General features: G+C 40.6%; 1 protein-coding gene across 5 annotated transcripts in view; it reads left to right on the forward strand.

Moving 5' to 3' along the window:
• The first annotated feature begins 330 nt into the window (after window positions 1-330).
• LOC120065325 (neurofascin-like) overlaps window positions 331-23,943 on the forward strand; it is a 101,892-nt gene continuing 78,279 nt past the window's right edge. For all 5 annotated transcript variants that reach the window (XM_039016227.1, XM_039016230.1, XM_039016228.1 and 2 more), the window contains exon 1: window positions 331-424. The gene's annotated coding sequence lies outside the window, so the exon portion shown is untranslated. The remainder of the gene's footprint in view (window positions 425-23,943) is intronic.

A 23,943-nucleotide genomic window follows, 5' to 3' on the forward strand; every position in this document is an offset into this window, starting at 1 on the left:
GCGCTTGTGTGTAGATGCATCTGTGTGTCTTTGGCTGGGTTTGGCTCTGTGTGTATGTGTGTGTAAGCTGTAAGTGTGTATTTGTCTGTGAGCGAGCCTGCGTGGGTGCGTGTGTGTCCCCGTTCAAGCAGTGGAGCGTGTATGCCCTGGGGCTAATTAATAATTCATGAGGTGGGCATGGAGAAGGCAAGGGGGCGGTGGCAGATGGAGGATCTGTGTCTGTCTGTCTGTGTGTGTGTGTGTGTGTGTGTGTGTGTGTGTGTGTGTGTGTGTGTGTGTGTGTGTGTGTGTGTGTGTGTGTGTGTGTGTGTGTGTGTGTGTGTGTGTGTGTGTGTGTCTGGATGTGGAACGAGTCAGAGCTAGGAGGATAGAGAGAGAGAGTGAAGTAGTATTTCACCTGGTCAGGAAACTGTCTCCAAGAGAGGTAACTTGTCTCTCTTTAGAGGTGTGTGTGTGTGTGTGTTGAGCTGTCTGTGCCAGGCGGAAAGAGGTTTTTGTTAGAGAGCTCTGCTCATATTTTTCTCATGGCTACACATGTTCACTCTACCGTGCTTTGTAGGCTTTTAAAATATGATTTTTTATTTGTAAAAACTGTTTCTGATTATCTTCTTGTTGAAATTTTCATACAATAATGTTGTCATTCATGAACATGAAAAATCCTTCCAATCCTCTTTTGAGGAACATTGAAATGGTTTTCATCAAACTGGTCCATTTGTCATTGTCCAACACAGAAGCTGTTTTATTTCTTCTTTTTAATCAGCTTGTAATCAATCATCTGAGCAATGAGGTGGTTAGTTTGTCTATCTTGTGTATTCTGTCATTTGTCCGTCACATAATTGTATGGTGGTTTGCTATATTGTAAGTTTTGTAAGACAGAAAGGACATTTCTATCATTTATTAACAGTGTGTGTAGCAGTGTCAATACTACCAGATACACACACACTCTTAATGTGTCTGACACAGTTGATTGCTGGTATTGACAAACCAGTGTAGTCAAGTGTACATGTCACTGCTGCCCATTGCCCATCATACTCTGTCTCTTTAAAGGGGCAATCCGCAGTTGAAACCATAATAAATACATTTCCCTGCCTCTGTTTTGGTAAAAAGCTGAGGGATGGGCCTAGTGAAATGTAACCACTCTCAAATTGATAGACAGAGCTATGGAGGATGCAAGGACTAACCATCCAAGATATCAAAATGATAGTTTTAAGCATTTAAATGTTTTGAAGCTATACAGTGTTTGTTTAAATTTACAATGTTTACAAATATTAGAATAGAACAAGCTTATATTTTGGGTTCTGACTGTTGAACTAAGCTCAATAGGCATTTATAAGTTATATTCTTCAATAATCAATTGGTATATATCATTCATTTATAAGTAAAACAATTGATGTAGCAGCTGCAGATTGCCCCTTTATCATTCATACTCTGTCTGTCTGTACTGAGCGTCTGCTGTATTGGTGCGTACTGTGTATGGCTACAATGGCTACTCCTTCTGCCTCTCTGTTGATGCCTGGTGATGCCATTGTCATGACTCTCCCATGCGTGTGTGCCTGTGGATGTGAGTGTGTGCGTGTGAATCTGAGTGTGTGCGTGCATGTGTGTGCGTTTGTGTGTGCGTTTGTGTGTGCGCATGTGCGTGTAAGCGCACTTACCTGCTGATGGATTCTTGTCTCTCCCAGTGTGTTTGGTAACCTGTTCATGCTGCTGTCTGCTGTCAGTATTGATGCAACTGTGTGTGTGTGTTCTGTGTTGTCAGCGGTGTTCCAGCTTTGAGATGCTGTCAGAAAAACGGGAGTTCTTTGTGTTAGAACACCTTATCTGACCATTAGTCAGTCGGACACACACACACGTTTGTTTTACTATCTTTGTGGGGACCAAACAATTGATTCCCATTCAAAATCCTAGGGTGTTTCTCAAAATGCATACTACCGTGCGCCGAGCTTGCAAATTGGAGCACGGGAGGGTCGGAGTACGAGGCCAAATCAAAGTATGCGAAACGGCGCATGGAGGGCACTTTTTGAATGCGTACTCCGTTTGTACATATTTTGAAGCATGCATCGATGCAAGCTTCAACGGAAAGTATGCCACGAAATATGAAGCCATTACGTACAAAATTACACAACATGAGCTGAAGCGAGAGAAAATACACTCTGACTTCGGAATGGAATGTTGTTTTTTCACTTCTTATATGTTGCCTGACTACAACATTGTATCTTGATATGTTAACCTGTCTGGCAACGGGGTTCCGCCTCGCCAACAGCCAATGATATTGCAGGGCGCCAAATTCAATCAACAGAAATCTCATAATTCAAATTTCTCAAACATACAAGTCTTAGACACCATTTTAAAGATAAACTTCTCGTTAATCCAACCACAGTGTCCGATTTGAAAAAGTATTTTCGGCGAAAGCAGAACATATCATTATGTCAGCAACTAGTCACAGAAAGCATACAGCGATTTTCCAACCAAAGAGAAGAGTCACAAAAAGCAGAAATAGAGATAAAATGAATCACTAACCTTTGATATTCTTCATCAGATGACACTCCCGGGACAACATGTTACACAATACATGTATGTTTTGTTCGATCAAGTTCATATTTATATCCAAAAACCTCAGTTTACATTTGGCTTTGCCTCCAAAACATCCCGTGAATTTGCACAGAGCCACATCAATTTACAGAAATACTCATAATAAACATTGATAAAAGATACAAGTGTTATTCACAGAATTAAAGATATACTTCTCCTGAATGCAACCGCTGTGTCAGATTTCAAAAAAACTTTACGGAAAAAGCAAACCATGCAATAATCTGAGTACGGCGCTCAGACAACAAATCAAGCCAAACAGATATCCGCCATGTTGGAGTCAACAGAAGTCAGAAATAGCATTATAAATATTCACTTACCTTTGATGATCTTCATCAGAATGCACTCCCAGGAATCCCAGGTCCACAATAAATGTTTGATTTGTTCGATAAAGTTAATCTTTATGTCCAAATACCTCCTTTTTGTTCGTGCGTTTAGCCCCGTATTCCAAATTCATGACGCGCGATCACTAGGAGCAGACGAAAAGTCAAAAAGTTCCATTACAGTCCGTAGAAACATGTTAAACGATGTATAGAATCAATCTTTAGGATGTTTTTAACATAAATCTTCAATAATGTTCCAACCGGAGAATTCCTTTGTCTTCAGAAATGCAATGGAACTCAAGCTAACTCTCACGTGAACGCGCATGGTCAGCTCATGGCACTCTGAGAGAGACCTTACTCAATCCCCTCTCATTCGCCCCCACTTCACAGTAGAACCATCAAATAAGGTTCTAAAGACTGTTGACATCTAGTGGAAGCCTTAGAAAGTGCAACATGACCCCATAGACACTGTGTATTTGATAGGCCAAGAGTTGAAAAACTACAATCCTCAGATTTCCCACTTCCTGGTTGGATTTTTCTCAGTTTTAGAAACTTCCGAGTGTTTTCTATCCAAATCTACTAATAATATGCATATATTAGCAACTGGGACTGAGTAGCAGGCAGTTTACTCATACATTGTGTTCATTTTGGCATGTTTACCCATAATAAGTCAATAGGGGTAACTGGCTAGCTACTAGTACTGTTAACTAGCCAGATATCCCATGAATCATTGTTAGCTAGCTAGCCATAATGAATTGCCTTCTATCTTGCATAATATTAGTTAATATTAGGTAATTTTTGCCTTCTATACTATTTGGCTAGCTCCATTATTATGATTCACATATAGCTAGCTGATAGTTATCTTCTTATGGCTGCAGCCCGAGGCCGCCCACAATATGACAACAGCCAGCTCAAGTGCAGGGCGCGAAATTCAAAATATATATTTTTTAAATATTTACCTTTCACACATTAACAAGTCCAATACAGCAAATGAAAGGTACACATCTTGTGAATCCAGCCAACATGTCCGATTTTTAAAATGTTTTACAGCGAAAACAGCACGTATATTTATGTTAGCTCACCACCAAATACAAAAAAGGACAGACATTTTTCACAGCACAGGCAGCATGCACAAAGCCAACCTAACTAACCAAGAACCAACCAAACTAACCAACAAACAACTTCATCAGATGACAGTCTTATAACATGTTATTCAATAAATCTATGTTTTGTTCGAAAAATGTGCATATTTCAGGTATAAATCATAGTTTACATTGCAGCTACAATCAGAAATTGCACCGAAAGCAGACATAATAATTACAGACACCAACGCCAAATACCTAAATACTCATCATAAAACATTTCTGAAAAATACATAGTGTACAGCAAATGAAAGACAGGCATCTTGTGATTCCAGCCAATATTTCCGATTTATTAAGTGTTTTACAGCGAAAACACAATATAGCGTTATATTAGCTTACCACAATAGCCAAAAACACAAGCCATTTCCCAGCAGTAAAAGTTAGCGATCGTAACAAACCAGTAAAAGATATATAATTTTTGACTAACCTTGATATTCTTCATCAGATGACAGTCCTAAAACATCAGGTTATACATACACTTATGTTTTGTTCGAAAATGTGCATATTTAGAGCTGAAATCAATGGTTATACATTGTGCTAACTTAGCTACTTTTCCCCACAACGTCCGGATTTTTTTCTGACACTTTTTCTGACACACATATTCTGACCAAATAGCTATTCATAAACATAACTAAAAAATACATGTTGTATAGGAAATGATAGATCCACTAGTTCTTAATGCAATCGCCGTGTTAGAATTCTAAAAAATAACTTAATTTCGACATACAGCTTCGGTATAGCTAGAGTACCCAAAAGCTGGGCGCCGACGACTAGTTCACATGTACGACAGATATATGAAATAGCATCATAAAATGTTTCCTACTTTTGCTGATCTTCCATCAGAATGTTGTACAAGGTGTCCTTTGTCAAGAACAATCGTTGTTTGGATTTAGAACGGCCTCTTTCCCTCTCGATTTAGCAAGCACACTAGCCAAGTGGCACGAATCTCTCCATGTCAACAAACGGAAGAGAACGGAACACGGCAAAACTCCCGAAAAAATTTCAATAATCTGATTAAACTATATTGAAAAAACATACTTTACGATGATATGGTCACATGTATCAAATAAAATCAAAGCCGGAGATAGTAGTCGCCTATAACGACAGCTTTTCAAAAGGCAAATCCAGGTCCCTCTTCGCGCCTTCCTGAAAACAGGAAATGGGGGACACGTCATTCCAGGAGCTGTAATTCGAGTCCAGATCAAGTTACACAGTCCATTTCTTCTCTCACTCCTTGTCGACATCTAGTGGAAGACGTATGAAGTGCATCTAAACTAATAAATAACAAGGACTTTAATAGGCAGCCCCTAGAACAGAGCCTCAATTTCAGACTTTCCACTTCCTGTCAGGAAGTTTGCTGCAAAATGAGTTCTGTTTTACTCACAGATATAATTCAAACGGTTTTAGAAACTAGAGAGTGTTTTCTATCCAATAGTAATAATAATATGCATATTGTACGAGCAAGAATTGAGTACGAGGCCGTTTGAAATGGGCACCTTTTATCTGGCTACTCAATACTGCCCCTGCAGCCCAAACAGGTTATGAAGTAAAATGGTTGTTTTGTGTATATCTTGTTTCGTCTCTATTGCCATTATTGTCCTGGCTGGAGACAGTTCAGTGAATGGGTACCGTAAGTCCATAGTAAGTCAATAAGGCTAACTAGCTAGCTAGCAAGCCACATAGAATTGGTAGCTACCCAAGAAAAATGTACATCTACCATACATTTCCGTACAATTGACCTTATTTTAGAGCTCAAAAAACGTAATACTTCCAGATCAACTATCAATACCATTGTAAAGGACAATTTTTCCCCTTTCCAACAAACCAATGACGAGCCCTTCATGATGCCCATCTCTGCATGATTCAAGAAGGCAATGAGCTCCGTTGGGTCTTTTTTTTAAATGACGGGTGCGGAAGCAAAACCTATTGCGTCATAGTGAAAGGGAGAGAGACTCTACCGTTCAAAAGTTTGGGGTCACTTAGAAATGTCCTTGTTTTTGAAAGAAAAGCACATTTTTTGTCCATTAAAATAACATCAAATTGATCAGAAATACAGTGTAGACATTGTTAATGTTGTAAATGACTTTTGTAGCTGGAAACGGTAGATTCTTTATGGAATATCTTCATAGGCGTACAGAGGCCCAAACGGCTTTTTTCACCCGATCTGTCCAACTTATCACCTTATCACCTCTAAAATGTAAATAAAACACTATAAAGAGTTTATATAATGTGTCATTACATACCTATTTGAAGGTTTGTGTTGAATTTAAATCGGGTTTTTAGGGCGACTCTGAAGTTATCTTCAGAAGTAAACAGCAGCTGTCGTGGCTTTTGAGAGTCATGATGGCTTGCACTGATGATGCAAAAAATGACTCGGTATCCCCCCTGTCCCTGTCCCTTTCTTATTTTTAAACAGCGACAGAAGCTCTACACCTGGTGGAGAGAGGCTGTAAGACACAGAATGAGTTGCTTTATGCATGCTGTACGTTACGTCATGACACGTCACAATTTAACGTACAGCGTCGGAGGGGTCCGTTTCTTCAACTTTTCTCCAATACTATTGGACCATTACCATGTCAATCAATGCTTGAATAGAAATGTAATTCACACCCCAGATGTTGATGTCAACACAGTCGCTTCAGTCAAATTAGTTTTCATTGCAGCCTCGTTTGAATGTCGCAATTGCGCAAATTTGTACGGAATGGGGTTAGTCACCGTTATATGATTATGATGGTCATAAAGCTTTTTGACTGGGTCATAAAGTGTATTTTCTTAGTCCAAGTAAAGTGACACAGGATGGTCATAATGCTTCATGACAGTATCATAAAGTGTATTTTATGGAAGTTATTTAAAATATGATAGAAAAAATCAACTGTAAAAATTCATTACAACAACAACAAAGGACTGTTACACAGGGCTTCTTAGAAAGTGTGTGTGATATGACAGAGGAGTGGACAGAGGAGAGGCCAAATGCATACAGATGGCCTTTCACTGTTAATATTGGAGCCTTCAAATCAACCTCACCATCCCCCGTTCCTCTCATCTCCTCACCTCCCTCTTCATCCCCCTTCTCGACTACCCTTGTGGGCAGATCAGAAAGTATTCTCACTATAGGACTGGACATGTTCTCTCAGATAGACAGGGGAAAGAGACTGTATATGTCAGTCCAGGATGCATAGTGAGTACTGAGGTAGTAGATTGGGACTCAATCTGTCACAGTGATATGATGTATTGTAAGGCAGCAGAAGACACAGTGATATGATGTATTGTAAGGCAGCAGAAGACACAGTGATGTGATGTATTGTAAGGCAGCAGAAGACACAGTGTTATGATGTATTGATGTATTGTAAGGCAGCAGAAGACACATTGATGCATTTTAAGGCAGCAGAATATTGTAGGCATATTTGCTTCCTCTAACACTTTATTCTCTCATCCTCCGATCTCCATATATCCTCCCCCCTCTCTATCCTTCTCTCTCCATCCCTTTCTCTCATCATATCTCCCTCCCCTTCTCTCCCCCTCTCACTCCCTCGGTCTCCATCCCTGCCATTCTAAGCCCAGTGTTTTATGTAACAGAGATTTGTCTCTGATGACTTTCCTCCTCTGTCATGTAAAGTTAATATTTTCACCATGTGTGTGGTGTCACAACGCCTGCTAAGCATTTTCGTCTCATCACGCTGGTCGCTGTGTGTATGTGTGTCGTCAGATAAACCAATCAGCAGAATAAAAAGCACCATATACAGCAAACAGGCCAGTCAGAGAAAAGCCCATGTTGTAGCCCACATGTTAGAGCTTTAACTGAACATCACCTTCTGACTTTAGTGTTCACCAGTGACTTTAGTGTTCTAGACTCTTCTAGATAACTGTTCTGTGTGTCACAGGGGAACACAGGAAGGTAACCCTTATTGCCTGGCAACCCTCTGACAAAGCCACGTAACCCACAATAACAGAAAAGATGAGAGGAGAAGGGAATTGATGAGGAGAGGAAGAAATGAGAGGGGTGGAGGGAGGAGAGCAGGAAGTCAAAGTATTTTGTTCCCAGGTGGGGATGCAGATGTTGTGCCCGTGAGCCAGGCGCTTAACCTACATTACTCCATCTCAGTGTGTGTGATTCGTGTGTGTGTGTGTTGTCACTATGTGTGTGTTATACGTACTCAAAGCCCCTTAGGAAATGGCTGCTACTGTAAGACACACTATTAAACATTTCCACTCTGTAGCATAGCCTACTGTAACACACATGCCCAAAGGCCCGGGCAGCATGGTGATAACCTACATAACTTCACTGCCTGTCCAGATAAGTGTGTGTGTGGATCTCTACTGCAGGAAGGCCTGCAGGATACTTTAAGTCAGAGAGAGAGAGAGAGTAGAGACCCAGAAAACCTGAGTCTACTTCTTCACTATGGTGAAAAAAAGAATGAACAGCACGTCAGAAATCAGCTCAATGTAATTGAGAATCCATAGACTCGAACCACTTCTGTGAAAATTGGAAAACACTAAACTAACAACAACACGAAGAGTTATCTATCAAAAATGGAGATGTATGAGTAAACCACTTCTCCAATATTTTTGGCTCTATAACAATGAACAAACTGCAAAAACATATACATGATCAAATACAAATCTTAGAATCAACAATTAAAGACTACCAGAATTCACTGGATTCTATAATTACCTTGAATGAACTACAGGACAAAATAAAAACTCTCCAACCCAAAAAGGCATGTGGTGTTGATGGTGTCCTCAATTAAATGATAAAATATACAGACAACAAATTCCAATTGGCTATATTTAAACTCTTTAACTTCTTATGGCTGCAGGGGCAGTATTGAGTAGCTTGGATGAAAGGTGCCCAGAGTAAACGGCCTGCTCCTCAGTCCCAGCTACTAATATATGCATATTATTATTCATATTGGATAGAAAACACTCTGAAGTTTCTAAAACTGTTTGAATTATGTCTGTGAGTATAACAAAACTCATATTACAGGCAAAAACCTGAGAAATAATCCAAAAAGGAAGTGGAAATTCTGAGGCTGGTCGATGTTAAACTCATCGCCTATTCAATTCCCTGTAATATATGGATCTGTTTGCACTTCCTACGCCTTCCACTAGATGTCAACAGTCGGTAGAACGTTGAATGAAGTTTATACTGTGTTGTGGGGCCGGATGAGAGGGGAATGAGTCACTGGTCTGGCAGATTGCCAGTTCCTGGTCACGCGCATTCCTCATGATATCGCCTTGCGTTCCATAACTTCTACAGACAGAAGGAATGCTCCGGTTGGAACTTTATTGGATATATATGATAACAACATCCTGAAGATTGATTATCTACTTAGTTTGACCAGTTTATTCGACTTGTAATATAACTTTTTGAAGTTTTCGTCCGACGTTTGCCTGCATCTGCGCGAGCGTTTGGACACGTGTACTACACATGCAAGCAAAAGTAGCTACTTGGACATAAGTAATGGACATTATCGAACAAAACAACGATTTATTGTGGAACTAGGATTCCTGGGAGTGCATTCTGATAAAGATCCTCAAAGGTAAGGGAATATTTATCATGTAATTTCTGGTTTCTGTTGACTCCAACATGGCGGCTAATTTGGCTATTGTTCTGAGCTCCGTCTCAGATTATTGCATGGTTTGCTTTTTCCGTAAAGTTTTTTAAAAATCTGACACAGCGGTTGCATTAAGGAGAGGTATATCTATAATTCCATGTGGATAACTTGTATTATCATCTACATTTATGATCAGTATTTCTGTTGAACCGATGTGGCTATGCAAAATCACTTGATGTTTTTGGAACTAGTGAATGTAACGCGCCAATGTAAACTCAGATTTTTTTATATAAATATGAACTTTGTAATTTTGGAGATCCCATAAACCAATTGAGAGTGTGTGTGTGTGTGTGTATTTCCCTAGTTTTCATAACTCAGTTCTGATTACTGTAAGAAGCTCTGAGTAAGTAAGTAATGGGCCTGTCATTTTGCATGAGCTATTCACAGGAGTCGCTGACAATGACGAAAGCTCATCAAATAACGATGCAGAAAGAAAGGCCACAGCATATTCATGTTAATTCATTCATATGTTCAATCATTCATTCATCCAATCATTCACTATTCATCCGTTCATTCATTCATTCATTCATTCATACGTTCATTCATGCATTTAGTTGTTAACCAGAAAAGTACTTGTAACAATGTGAAAATAGTTAAAGTAAGAAAGGGAAAATAAATAAATATGGGTTTTCACCTCATTTTGTGGGCAGTGTGCACATAGCCTGTCTTCTCTTGAGAGCTAGGTCTTCCTACAGCGACCTTTCTCAATAGCAAGGCTATGCTCACTGAATCTGTACATAGTAAAAGCTTTCCTTCATTTTGTGTCAGTTACAGTGGTCAGGTGTTCTGCCACTGTGTACACTCTGTTTAGGGCTAAATAGCATTCTAGTTTGCTCAGTTTTTTTGTGAATTCTTTCTAATGTGTCAAGTAATTATATATATTTTTTCTCATGATTTGGTTGGGTCTAATTGTGTTGCAGTCCTGGGGCTCTGGACCAGCTTGCATAGGGGACTCTTCTCCAGGTTCATCTCTCTGTAGGTGATGGCTTTGTTATGGAAGGTTTGGGAATCGCTTCCTTTTAGGTGTGGTTGTAGAATTTAACGGCTCTTTTCTGGATTTTGATAATTAGCAGGTATCGGCCTAATTCTGCTCTGCGTGCATTATTTGGTGTTTTACATGTTACACAGGATATTTTAGCAGAATTCTGCATGCAGAGTCTCAATTTGGTGTTTGTCCCATTTTGTGAATTATTGGTTGGTGAGCGGACCCCATACCTCACAACCATAAAGGGCAATGGGTTATAACTGAAATATAGCCAGATCCTAATTGGTATGTAAAATGTTATGTTCCTTTTGATGGCATAGAAGGCCCTTCTCGCCTTGTCTCTCAGATCGTTCACAGCTTTGTGGAAGTTACCTATGGCGCTGATGTTTAGGCCGAGGTACTGTACGTATAATATTTTGTGTGCTCTAGGGCAACGGTGTGTAGATGGAATTTGTATTTGTGGTCCTGGGAACTGGACCTTTTTTGGACACCATAATTTTTTTCTTAAGGAGATTTACTGTCAGGGCCCAGGTCTAATAGAATCTGTGCAGAAGCTCTAGGTGCTGCTGTAGGACTTCCTTGGTTGGGGACAGAAGCACCAGATAATCAGCAAACTGTAGACATTTGACTTCAAATTCTAGTAGAGTGAGGCCAGGTGCTGCAGACTGTTCTAGTGCCCTCTCCAATTTGTTGATATATATGTTGAAGAGGGTGGGGCTTAAGCTGCCCTGTCTCACCCCACGGCCCTGTCTCACCCCACGGCCCTGTCTCACCCCACGGCCCTGTCTCACCCCACGGCCCTGTCTCACCCCACGGCCCTGTCTCACCCCACGGCCCGTCGGAAAGAAATGTTTGTGCTTTTTGCCAATTTTAACCGCATACTTGTTGTTTGTGTACATAGATTTTCTAATGTCGTATGTTTTCCCCCCAACACCACTTTCCATCAATTTGCATAACGGACCCTCATACCAAATTGAGTCAAAAGCTTTTTTTAAGTCCGCAAAGCATGAGAAGACTTTGCTTTTGTTTTGTTTTGTTTGTTTGTTTGTCAATTAGGGTGTGCAAGGTGAATACGTGGTCTGTCATACGGTAATTTGGTAAAAACCCAATTTGACATTTGTACATTGTTTTCACTGAGGAAATGTACAGGTCTGCTGTCAATGATAATGCAGAGGATTTTCCCAAGTTTGATGTTGACCCATATCCCATGGTAGTTATTGGGGTCAAATTTGTCTCCACTTTTGTGGATTGGGGTTATCAGTATTTGGTTCCAAATATTGGGGAAGATGCCAGAGCTGAGGATGATGTTAAAGAGTTTAAATATAGCCAAGTGGAATTTGTTGTCTGTATATTTTATAATTTCATTGGGGATACCATCAACACCTCAGGCCTTTATGGATTGGAGGGTTTGTATTTTGTCCTGTCGTTCATTCAGGGTCGTTTGAGAATCCAGTGGGTTCTGGTAGTCTTTAATAGCTGATTCTAAGATTTGTAATTGATCATGTATATGTTTTTACTGTTTGTTCTTTGTTATAGAGCCAAAAAGATTGGAGAAGTGGTTTATCCACAGATCTCCGTTTTGGATAAATAACTCTTTGTGTTGTTTTTTGCTTAATGTGTTCCAGTTTTCCCAGAAGTGGTTAGATTCTATGGATTCTTCAATTACATTGAGCTTATTTCTGACATGCTGTTCCTTCTTTTACCGTATTGTATTTCTGTATTGTTTTAGTGCTTCACCATAGTGAAGGCATAGACTCAGATTTTCTAGGTCTCTATGTTTTTGGTTGGATAGGATTCTCAATTTCTTTCTTCGGTTGTTGCATTCTTCATCAAACCAATTGTCATTGTTGTTTATTTTCTTAGGTTGTCTGCTTAGGTTGTCTGCTTCTCTCTGTTCTCTCTCCTATCTCTGTTCTCTCTGTTCTCTCTCCTATCTCTGTTCTCTACTCTCTCTGCTCTTTATTTTTTAGTTGTTTCTCCCCTGGTGAGCATGTTGTAAACCCTGAGGCCTTGACTGCTTAGCTCACAGACAACACACTTCTTTAAACACACTCCATGAATCAACAGAGGCATGAGATGAGTGTGTTTGGCTCAGTGTCAGACACACACACACACACTGTATCTCTGTGGTAGACTCCTGAGGGGTGTGTTAGTGAGGTATTCCTCTCCTCCCTTACTGTCTTCCTGCGTTGAGGAAAACAAAGAGATCAATGAACCGTCAGCAGATCTGGATAGATAGAGAGCTTTTGAGACTCCTGGTTTTCTATTGATTTAAATAAATGATCTATGTGTCTCTCTCTCTCTCTTCACAGGTCTGAGTCTTTCCTGTTTTATTCAGTGAGGACACAGGGGATATCAAAGAGGATATCAAATCATACACATACACATGTTTAGCAGATGTTATTGCGGGTGTAGCGAAATGCTTGTGCTTCTAGTTCCGACAGTGCAGCAAAATCTAACAAGTAATATCTAACAATTTCACAACAAATACCTAATACACACAGATCTAGGTAAAGGAATGGAATTAAGAATATATAAATATATGGACGAGCAATGTCAGAGCAGCATAGACCAAAATACAGTATATACATATGAGATGACTAATGCAAGATACAGTTGAAGTCGGAAGTTTACATACACTTAGGTTGGAGTCATTAAAACTTGTTTTTCAACCACTCCACAAATGTCTTGTTAACAAACTATAGTTTTGGCAAGTCGGTTAGGACATCTACTTTGTGGATGAGACAAGTCATATTTCCAACAATTGTGTACAGACAGATTATTTCACTTATAATTCACTGTATCACAATTCCAGTGGGTCAGAAGTATACATACACTAAGTTGACTGTGCCTTTAAACAACTTGGAAAATTCCAGAAAATGATGTCATGGCTTTATAAGCTTCTAATAGGCTAATTGACATAATTTGAGTCAATTGGAGGTATACCTTTGGATGTATTTCAAGGCCTACCTACCAAACTCAGTGCCTCTTTGCTTGACATCATGGGAAAATCAATAGAAATCAGCCAAGACCTCAGAAAAAAAATTGTAGACCTCCACAAGTCTGGTTCATCCTTGGGAACAATTTCCAAACGCCTGAAGGTACCATGCTCATCTGTACAAACAATAGTATGCAAGTATAAACACCATTGGACCATGCAGCCGTCATACCGCTCAGGAAGGAGACGCGTTCTGTCTCGTCTCCTAGAGATGAACGTACTTTGGTGCGAAAAGTGCAAATCAATCCCAGAACAACAGCAAAGGACTTGTGAAGATGCTGGAGAAAACAGGTACAAAGTATCTATATCCACAGTAAAACGAGTCCTATTTCAACATAACCTGAAAGGCTGCTCAGCAAGGAAGAAGCCACTGCTCCAAAACCACCATAAAATAGCCAGACCATGGTTTGCAACTGCACATGGGGACAAAGATCGTATTCTTTGGGAGAAATGTCCTCTGGTCTGATGAAACAAAAATAAAACTGTTTGGCTATAATGACCATCATTATGTTTGGAGGAAAAAGGCGGAGGCTTGCAAGCCGAAGAACACCATCCCAACCGTGAAGCATGGGGGTGGCAGCATCATGTTATGTGGGTGCTTTGCTGCAGGAGGGACTGGTGCACTTCCCAAAATAGATGGCATCATGAGGGAGGAAAAATAGGTGGATATATTGAAGCAACATCTCAAGACATCAGTCAGGAAGTTAAAGCTTGGTCGCAAATTGGTCTTCCAAATGGATAATGACCCCAAGCATACTTCCAAAGTTGTGGCAAAATGGCTTAAGGACAACAAAGTCAAGGTATTGGAGTGGCCATCACAAAGCCCTGACCTCAATCCTATAGAAAATTTGTGGGCAGACCTGAAAAGTGTGTGCAAGCAAGGAGGCCTACAAACCTGACTCAGTTACACCAGCTCTGTCAGGAGGAATGGGCCAAAATTCACCCAACTTATTATGGGAAGCTTGTGGAAGACTACATAAAAAGTTTGACCCAAGTTAAACAATTTAAAGGCAATGCTACCAAATACTAATTGAGTGTATGTAAACTTCTGACACTGGGAATGTGATGAAAGAAATGAAAGCTAAAATAAATCATTCTCTCTACTATTAATCTGACATTTCACATTCTTAAAATAAAGTGGTGATCCTAACTGACCTAAGACAGGGAATGTTTACTAGGATTGAATGTCAGCAATTGTCAAAAACTGAGTTTAAATGTATTTGGCTAAGGTGTATGTAAACTTCCGACTTCAACTGTATGCATAGTCACTTTAACTATACCTACATGTACATACTACCTCAATCAGCCCGACTAACCGGTGCCTGTATATAGCTTAGCTACTGTTATAGCCTTGCTACTGTATATAGCCTCGCTACTGTTATTTTTCACAGTCTTTTTTACTGTTGTTTTTATTTCTTTACTTATCTGTTGTTCACCTAATACTTTTTTTTACCTAATACACCTAAAACTTAAAAATTGCACTGTTGGTTAGTAAGTAAGCATTTCACTTTAAGGTTGTATTTCACCTGTTCTATTCGGTGCACGTGACAAAAAAACTTTGATTTGATTTTAAAGGCTGTCACGGCCGTTGTAAGAGGCGGACCAAGGTGCAGCGTGGTGAGCGTACATTTCTCTTTTTATTTAAAATGTTGCCAACAAAACAACAAACGAAAAACAACCGTGAAGCTTTACAGGGCAATAGTGCCACTAACAAAGACAACTACCCACAACGAATGGAAGGAAAAAGGGCTACCTAAGTATGGTTCACAATCAGGGGTGGGCTGGGGTGGGCTGGGATGAGCTTGTTTGGGTTGGGGTGGGGTGAGGGTGCTGAGGGTAATTGTGTGAGAGAGAGAGAAGGGGCAGAGAGAGAGAAGGGGGCAGAGAGAGAGAGTGAGAGAAGGGGGCAGAGAGAGAGAGAGAAGGAGGCAGAGAGAGAGAGAGAAGAGGGCAGAGAGAAGGGGAGAAGAGGGCAGAGAGAAAGGGAGAAGAGGGCAGAGAGAAAGGGAGAAGAGGGCAGAGAGAAAGGGAGAAGAGGGCAGAGAGAAAGGGAGAAGAGGGCAGAGAGAAAGGGAGAAGAGGGCAGAGAGAGAGAGAAGGGGGCAGAGAGAAAGAGAGAAGAGGGCAGAGAGAAAGAGAGAAGAGGGCAGAGAGAAAGAGAGAAGAGGGCAGAGAGAAACAAAGAAGAGGGCAGAGAGAAACAAAGAAGAGGGCAGAGAGAAAGAGAGAAGAGGGCAGAGAGAAAGAGAGAAGAGGGCAGAGAGGAAGAGGGCAGAGAGAAACAAAGAAGAGGGCAGAGAGAAACAAAGAAGAGGGCAGAGAGAGAGAGAAGAGGGCAGAGAGAAAGAGAGAAGAGGGCAGAGAGAAACAAAGAAGAGGGCAGAGAGAGAGAGAAGAGGGCAGAGAGAGAGAGAAGAGGGCAGAGAGAGAGAGAAGAGGGCAGAGAGAAAGAGAGAAGAGGGCAGAGAGAAAGAGAGAAGAGGGCAGAGAGAAAGAGAGAAGAGGGCAGAGAGAAACAAAGAAGGGGAAAGAGAGAAGGGGGCAGAGAGAAAGAGAGAAGAGGGCAGAGAGAAAGAGAGAAGAGGGCAGAGAGAAAGAGAGAAGAGGGCAGAGAGAAAGAGAGAAGGGGGCAGAGAGAAAGAGAGAAGGGGCAGAGAGAAAGAGAGAAGGGGGCAGATAGAAAGAGAGAAGAGGGCAGAGAGAAAGAGAGAAGAGGGCAGAGAGAAAGAGAGAAGAGGGCAGAGAGAAACAAAGAAGAGGGCAGAGAGAAACAAAGAAGAGGGCAGAGAGAGAGAGAGACTCTCTATAGAGAGAGACTCTACATTAGTAATGATCCTCGTATAGAGAGAGACTCTCAACATTAGTAATGATCCTCGTATAGAGAGAGACTCTCTACATTAGTAATGATCCTCGTATAGAGAGAGACTCTCTACATTAGTAATGATCCTCGTATAGAGAGAGACTCTCTACATTAGTAATGATCCTCGTATAGAGAGAGACTCTCTATATGCCTAGCACCCTTATGGCAGGAAGTGAAAGAAAATACACACACACACAGAGTCAGCATGAGCCCCTAGGACTGTGTTGGCAGGAGGTTTTGCTTGGCTCAGCTTGGGCTGCATTGCAGATACAGGTTATTGGTATATAGGTCACCTAGCACAAACAGAAACACATGTGACCCAGTAGATATCCAGGAGTTTAAAGAGGCTTCACAACAATCAGCTCAGTACTAGTTCTATCACTGGTGTGTGTGTGTGTGTGTGTGTGTGTGTGTGTGTGTGTGTGTGTGTGTGTGTGTGTGTGTGTGTGTGTGTGTGTGTGTGTGTGTGTGTGTGTGTGTGTGTGTGTGTGTGTGTGTGTGTGTGTGTGTGAATAAGAATAAACAGCATGCCATACGTGACACAGGGCAGTCACACACTTGGGCAACACTCAGGCTCTTCTGCTCTTCTCTGTCCAAACACTTCTTAGCAGAGTGCAGAATCAACCCAACTAGTGTAGCTGTGTTTATGTCTTTCCTTATGTCCTCACACCAAAGGCATAAAGACCCATCTTGACAAGAGTCGACTTCACTAATGTTGGATCACAGGAGAAGGTCTTGAATCGGTTTAACGTCTTGAGAGCAGAAGGGTTAGTGTAGACAAGTCTCCCTATTGTCTACACGAGTGTTCCAAAATGATAGGTAGGCCATGGCCGGTTCTGCCTAACCTGGTTAACCAGTGGTTTCAGATCTGGTTCTGCTCTCTGGCCATCTACATTGTTGAGCCAAACATGTTGTTCTTTATCTCAATTCCATAAGGAAGTGTGAAGATAGCGGAGTTGTGGCTGGGTTGTGGTTCAGAAAGCTAGCACAGTAACTGCTATTGTCTGCTATCTGATCTGCTGACAGGGAAGTAGATGCTGTGGATTCTGTTCATGTGTGCACTCCGTTGTGTGTATCTGTGGTCTTTAATGTGTGAGTTCCATTGTGTGTGTGTATGTGTGTGCATGTGAGTATTTGTGTATGTATGTGTGCCTGTGTGTGTTCTCAGTAGTAACTTTACAAAAAGCGTTGGAAGTGGATTTGAGGGAGCCGGTCTAATTTTTGTCACCATGAACATCATAACAAATACAGATAACGACGTTAGCATAAATTAAGCGAAAACCTAACATGCTAAGGTAAATGAGACTATTATACAGAATAACTCTCTAAATTATGCATGTTTTCTTCCGTTTTTATAACCAAGGCAATTTGTTAAAGACAACCCATGCTATCTATCCCTGTTGAAATACTGTACTTTATCATAAGTACTGTTTAAAGTAAGCTTCTGCCAAGTATATATAGCTGATATTCAGGTTAGTTTCCTAATAATTTCTCTTGGCAGGAGGATTTGGAGTGACTTATTTGAGTAATGATTCTACATATACAGTGCATTCGGAAAGTATTCAGACCCCTTGACTTTTTCCACATTTTGTTACGTTACAGCCTTATTCTAAAATGGATACAATAATTTTTTCCCTCATCAATCTACACACAATACCCCATAATGACGAAGTGAAAACCAGGTTTTAGAAATTTTTGTAAAAATAAAAAAAATATTTATGATTATTAATTCATGATTTAAATATTTATTTACATAAGTACTATAGGTTGAGCGATTAATCGGAATGGCCGATTAATTAGGGCCGATTTCAAGTTTTCATAACAATCAGTAATCGGCATTTTTGGACACCGATTATGGCCGATTACATTGCACACCACGAGGAGACTGCGTGGCAGGCTGACTACCTGTTATGCGAGTGCAGCAAGGAGCCAAGGTAAGGTGTTAGCTAGCATTAAACTTGTCTTATAAAAAACAATCAATCTTAACATAATCACTAGTTAACTACACATGATTGATGATATTACTAGTTTATCTAGCTTGTCCTGCGTTGCATATAATCGATGTGGTGCCTGTTAATTTATTATTGAATCACAGCCTACTTCGCCAAACGGGTGATTTAACAAGCGCATTCGCGAAAAAAGCACTGTCGTTGCACCAATGTACCTAACCATAAACATGAATGCCTTTATAAAAATTAATACACAAGTATATATTTTTAAACCTGCATATTTAGTTAATATTAATATCTTTTAACTAGGGAAATTGTGTCACTTCTCTTGCGTTCTGTGCAACAGAGTCAGGGTATATGCAGCAGTTTGGGCCACCTGGCTCATTGCGAACTGTGTGAAGACCATTTCTTCCTAACAAGGACAGCTACCTTCGCCAAACGGGGGATGATTTAACAAAAGCGCATTTGCGAAAAAAGCACAATCGTTGCACGAATGTACCTTACGGTAAACATCAATACCTTTCTTAAAATCAATTCACAGAAGTATATATTTTTAAACCTGCATATTTAGTTAAAATAAATGAATGTTAGCAGGCAATATTAACTAGGGAAATTGTGTCACTTCTCTTGCGTTCATTGCACGCAGAGTCAGAATATATGCAACAGTTTGGGCCGCCTGGCTCGTTGTGAACTAATTTGCCAGAATTTTACATAATTATGACATAACATTGAAGGTTGTGTAATGTAACAGCAATATTTAGACTTATGGATGCCACCCGTTAGATAAAATATGGAACGGTTCCATATTTCACTGAAAGAATAAACTAATAAACGTTTCAAAATGATAGTTTCCGGATTTTACCATATTAATGACCTAAGGCTCGTATTTCTGTGTGTTATTATATTATAATTAAGTCTATGATTTCAAATCAAATCAAATTTTATTTGTCACATACACATGGTTAGCAGATGTTAATGCGAGTGTAGCGAAATGCTTGTGCTTCTAGTTCCGACAATGCAGTAATAACCAACAAGTAATCTAACCTAACAATTCCACAACTACTACCTTATACACACAAGTGTAAAGGGATAAAGAATATGTACATAAAGATATATGAATGAGTGGGTGGTACAGAACGGCATAGGCAAGATGTTGTAGATGGTATAGAGTACAGTATATACATATGAGATGAGTAATGTAGGGTATATAAACATAAAGTGGTATAGTTTAAAGTGGCTAGTGATACATGTATTACATAAAGATGGCAAGATGCAGTAGATGATATAGAGTACAGTATATACATATACATATGAGATGAGCAATGTAGGGTATGTAAACATTATATTTAAGTGGCATTGTTTAAAGTGGCTAGTGATACATTTTTACATAATTTCCATCAATTCCCATTATTAAAGTGGCTGGAGTTGAGTCAGTATGTTGGCAGCGGCCACTAAATGTTAGTGGTGGCTGTTTAACAGTCTGATGGCCTTGAGATAGAAGCTGTTTTTCAGTCTCTCGGTCCCTGTTTTGATGCACCTGTACTGACCTCGCCTTCTGGATGATAGCGGGGTGAACAGGCAGTGGCTCGGGTGGTTGTTGTCCTTGATGATCTTTATGGCCTTCCTGTGACATCGGGTGGTGTAGGTGTCCTGGAGGGCAGGTAGTTTGCCCCCGGTGATGCGTTGTGCAGACCTCAGACCCCCTGATTTGATAGAGCAGTCTGACTGAGCGGTGGTAGGCAGCAGCAGGCTCGTAAGCGTTCATTCAAACAGCACTTTCCTGCGTTTGCCAGCAGCTCTTCGCTGTGCTTCAAGCATTGCGCTGTTTATGACTTCAAGCCTATCAACTCCCAAGATTAGGCTGGCAATACTAAAGTGCCTATTAGAACATCCAATACTCAAAGGTATATGGAATACAAATGGTATAGAGAGTCCTATAATAACTACAACCTAAAACTTCTTAACTGGGAATATTGAAGACTCATGTTAAAAGGAACCACCAGCTTTCATATATTCTCATGTTCTGAGCAAGGAACTTAAACGTTAGCTTTTTTACATGGCACATATTGCACGTTTACTTTCTTCTCTAACACTTTGTTTTTGCTTTATTTAAACCAAATTGAACATGTTTCATTATTTATTTGGGACTAAATAGATTTTATTGCTGTATTATATTAAGTTAAAATAAGTGTTCATTCAGTATTGTGGTAATTGTCATTATTACAAATAAAGAAATAAAAAATAGTCCGATTTAATCGGTATCGCCTTTTTTGCGTCCTCCAATAATCGGTATGGTATCGGTGTTGAAAAATCATAATTGGTCGACCTCTACTTCAGTTACAGTGTTCTGTTTACTTCTCTGTGGGCCCATCTGGCCTAACACAACTAGAGTAACCTAGGATAGGATAAAGTAACCCTTCTAACCCCCCCCCCCCCTTAAAAGAGTTAGATGCACTATTGTAAAGTGGTTGTTCCACTGGATATCATAAGGTGAATGCACCAATTTGTAAGTCGCTCTGGATAAGAGCGTCTGCTAAATGACTTAAATGTAAATGTAATGATCACAGACACAGGCATAGACTAGTGTTATCTCCATGTCTTTCCAATAGAACATGTTTGGGACAGATATTGTGCAGATATGACCCCCATATATATATATATATATATATATATATATATATATATATATATATAAAAAAATCGTACGATTAATTGGTATCGCCTTTTTTTGGTCCTCCAATAATCGGTATTGGTATTGGTATTGTCATGGGTGTATGTACTGGTGGCGAAGTCAGTTGCAGGAGAGCAGAGTGTTGTGAACAGGTGCACACTTTATTCAGGCTGGAGTGAGCAAACAGACGGACGCAAACTGCGTCAAAACCTCCAGAAAAAGGCAAAAGCGCAAAGCACGAAGAAACAATCACCAAGCTAATGTACCAAATGAACATACAACGTGCACAAACACGGGACATGGAAATAAGTACTCAGACCCTTTGCTATGAGACTCGAAATTAAGCTCAGGTGATTCCTGTTTCCATTGATAATCCTTGAAATGTTTATACAACTTGATTGGTGTCCACCTGTGGTAAATTCAATTGATTGGACATGATTTGGAAAGGCACACACCTGTCTATATAAGGTCCCACAGTTGACAGTGCGTGTCAGAGCAAAAACCAAGTCATGAGGTTGAAGGAATTGTTCGTAGAGCTCAGAGACAGGATTGTGTCGAGGCACAGATCTGGGTAAGTGTACCAAAATATGTCTGCAGCAATGAAGGTACCCAAGAACACAGCGGCCTCCATCATTCTTAAATGGAAGAAGTTTGGAACCACCAAGACTCTTCCTAGAGGTGGCTGCCCGGACAAACTGAACAATCGGGGGAGAAGGGCTGTCACGCCTCGTACTCTGTCCTAGATCATATGATATGCATATTATTATTACTATTGGATAGAAAACACTCTGAAGTTTCTAAAACTGTTTGAATTATATATGTGAGTAAAACAGAACTCATTTGGCAGGCAAACTTCCAAACAGGAAGTGAAAATTCTGAAATGGGTCTCTGTGAAAGGCTTCGCCTATTCAATTGTCTTGTATTTATGGATCTGTATGCACTTCATACGCCTTCCACTAGATGTCAACAGGCAGTAGAACGTGGAATGAAGTGTCTAGCCTTCTGTGGGACCGGATGAGAGTTGTTGGAGTGAGAGGTCAGCCATATTGGCAGTATTTGGCTACGCACTTAGGGCTTGTCATATCTTTGTCTGCAATGCGTTAGGTAGACACGAAGAAATGCTCCGTCTGGGACGTTATTGGATATATTTGTGAAAAACATCCTAAAGATGGATTCTCAACTGAGTTTGACCAGTTTATTCGACTTTTATTATCACTTTTTGAATTTTTCGTTGATGCGTAAAATCTTCATGGACACGTGAGCTACACATGCTAGCCAAAGTTGCTAATTCGACAAGAAATGGACATTCTAAAACAAAACAACGATTTATTGTGGAACTAGGATTCCTGGCACTGCATTCTGATGAAAGTTCATCAAAGGTAAGGGAATATTTATGATGTTATTTCGTATTTTTGTGGACTCTTTGGACTCCAACATGGCGGAGAATGGCTGAGCGCTGTCTCAGATTATTGCATGCTGTGCTTTGTACTAAAGTTATTTTTTTTAAATCTACCAAAGCGGTTGCATTAAGAACCAGTGTATCTTTAATTATATGTGCAACAAGTATTTTTCAGCAAAGTTTATGATGAGTTTTTCTGTTAGATTACGTGGCTGTCGAAAATTTCTCCAGACATTTTGGTGAAATTTGTGACCATGGCGGCAATGTAAAACCCCGATTTGTAGCTATAAATATGCACATTTTCAAACAAAACATAAATGTATTGTTTAACATGATGTCATAAGACTGTCATCTGATGAAGTTGTTCAAAGGTTAGTGATTAATTTTATCTCTATTTGTGGGTTTTGTGAAAGCTATCTTTGCGGTGAAAAAATGGCGTTGTGTGTTGGGCTATTGTGGTGAGCTAACGTAAATATATGTTGTGTTTTCGCTGTAAAACATTTTAAAAATCGGACATGTTGGCTGGATTCACAAGATAGATGTTTATCTTTCATTTGCTGTATTGGACTTGTGATTTCATGAAATTATATTATATGATATTAATGTTGTTTTGTTTCTCCTGTTCAGACGCTCTCCGTGTAATGTTTCCTGTCTGTTGTTTATTAAATGTTCACTGCTTGCACTTACTTCTCGTCTGTCCTTACAGAATGCTGACACCACAATTTGAAGCATCAAGGAGTTTTTGTTTTTTGTTTTTGTTGGTGACGTCGGGTCCGGCTTCCGCTGCCGAAGGAACCGGGGATGCCTCAGTTGGCTCGTCGGGTTCCATGCCTTAGCCGGCTCGTCGGGCTCCCACGCCTCAGCCGGCTCGTCGGGCTCCCACGCCTCAGCCGCCACGTCAGGCTCCCACGCCTCAGCCGCCACGTCAGGCTCCCACGCCTCAGCCGCCACGTCCGACTCCCACGTCTCGGCCAGTCCGTCAGGCTCGCCTAGGTGGGACGCAGGGTGGCGGCTCTGGGGGGGGGGGTACTGTCATGCCTGCTCCTACTCCCCCTCTCTGTGCCAGACTGCCCATCATTATGCACACCTGTCATCATCATTACGCACATCAACGTTCATTGGACTCCTTCACTTTGTTGATTGCCCTTCTGTTTTCTGTCCGTTGTTTATTAAATGTTCACTCCCTGTATTTGCTTCTCGTCTCCCAGTATCTGTCCTTACAAGGGCCTTGGTCTGGGGAGGTGACAAAGAACCCGATGGTCTCTCTGAGAGAGCTCCAGAGTTCCTCTGTGGCAATGGGAGGACCTTCCAGAACGACAACCATCACTGCAGCACTCCAACAATCAGGCCTTTTTGGTAGAGTGGCCAGACGGAAGCCACTCCTCAGTAAAAGGCACATGAGAGCCCGCTTG

This window comes from Salvelinus namaycush, chromosome 20, assembly GCF_016432855.1.
Source record: "Salvelinus namaycush isolate Seneca chromosome 20, SaNama_1.0, whole genome shotgun sequence".
In the NCBI taxonomy this organism is placed as follows: domain Eukaryota; kingdom Metazoa; phylum Chordata; class Actinopteri; order Salmoniformes; family Salmonidae; genus Salvelinus; species Salvelinus namaycush.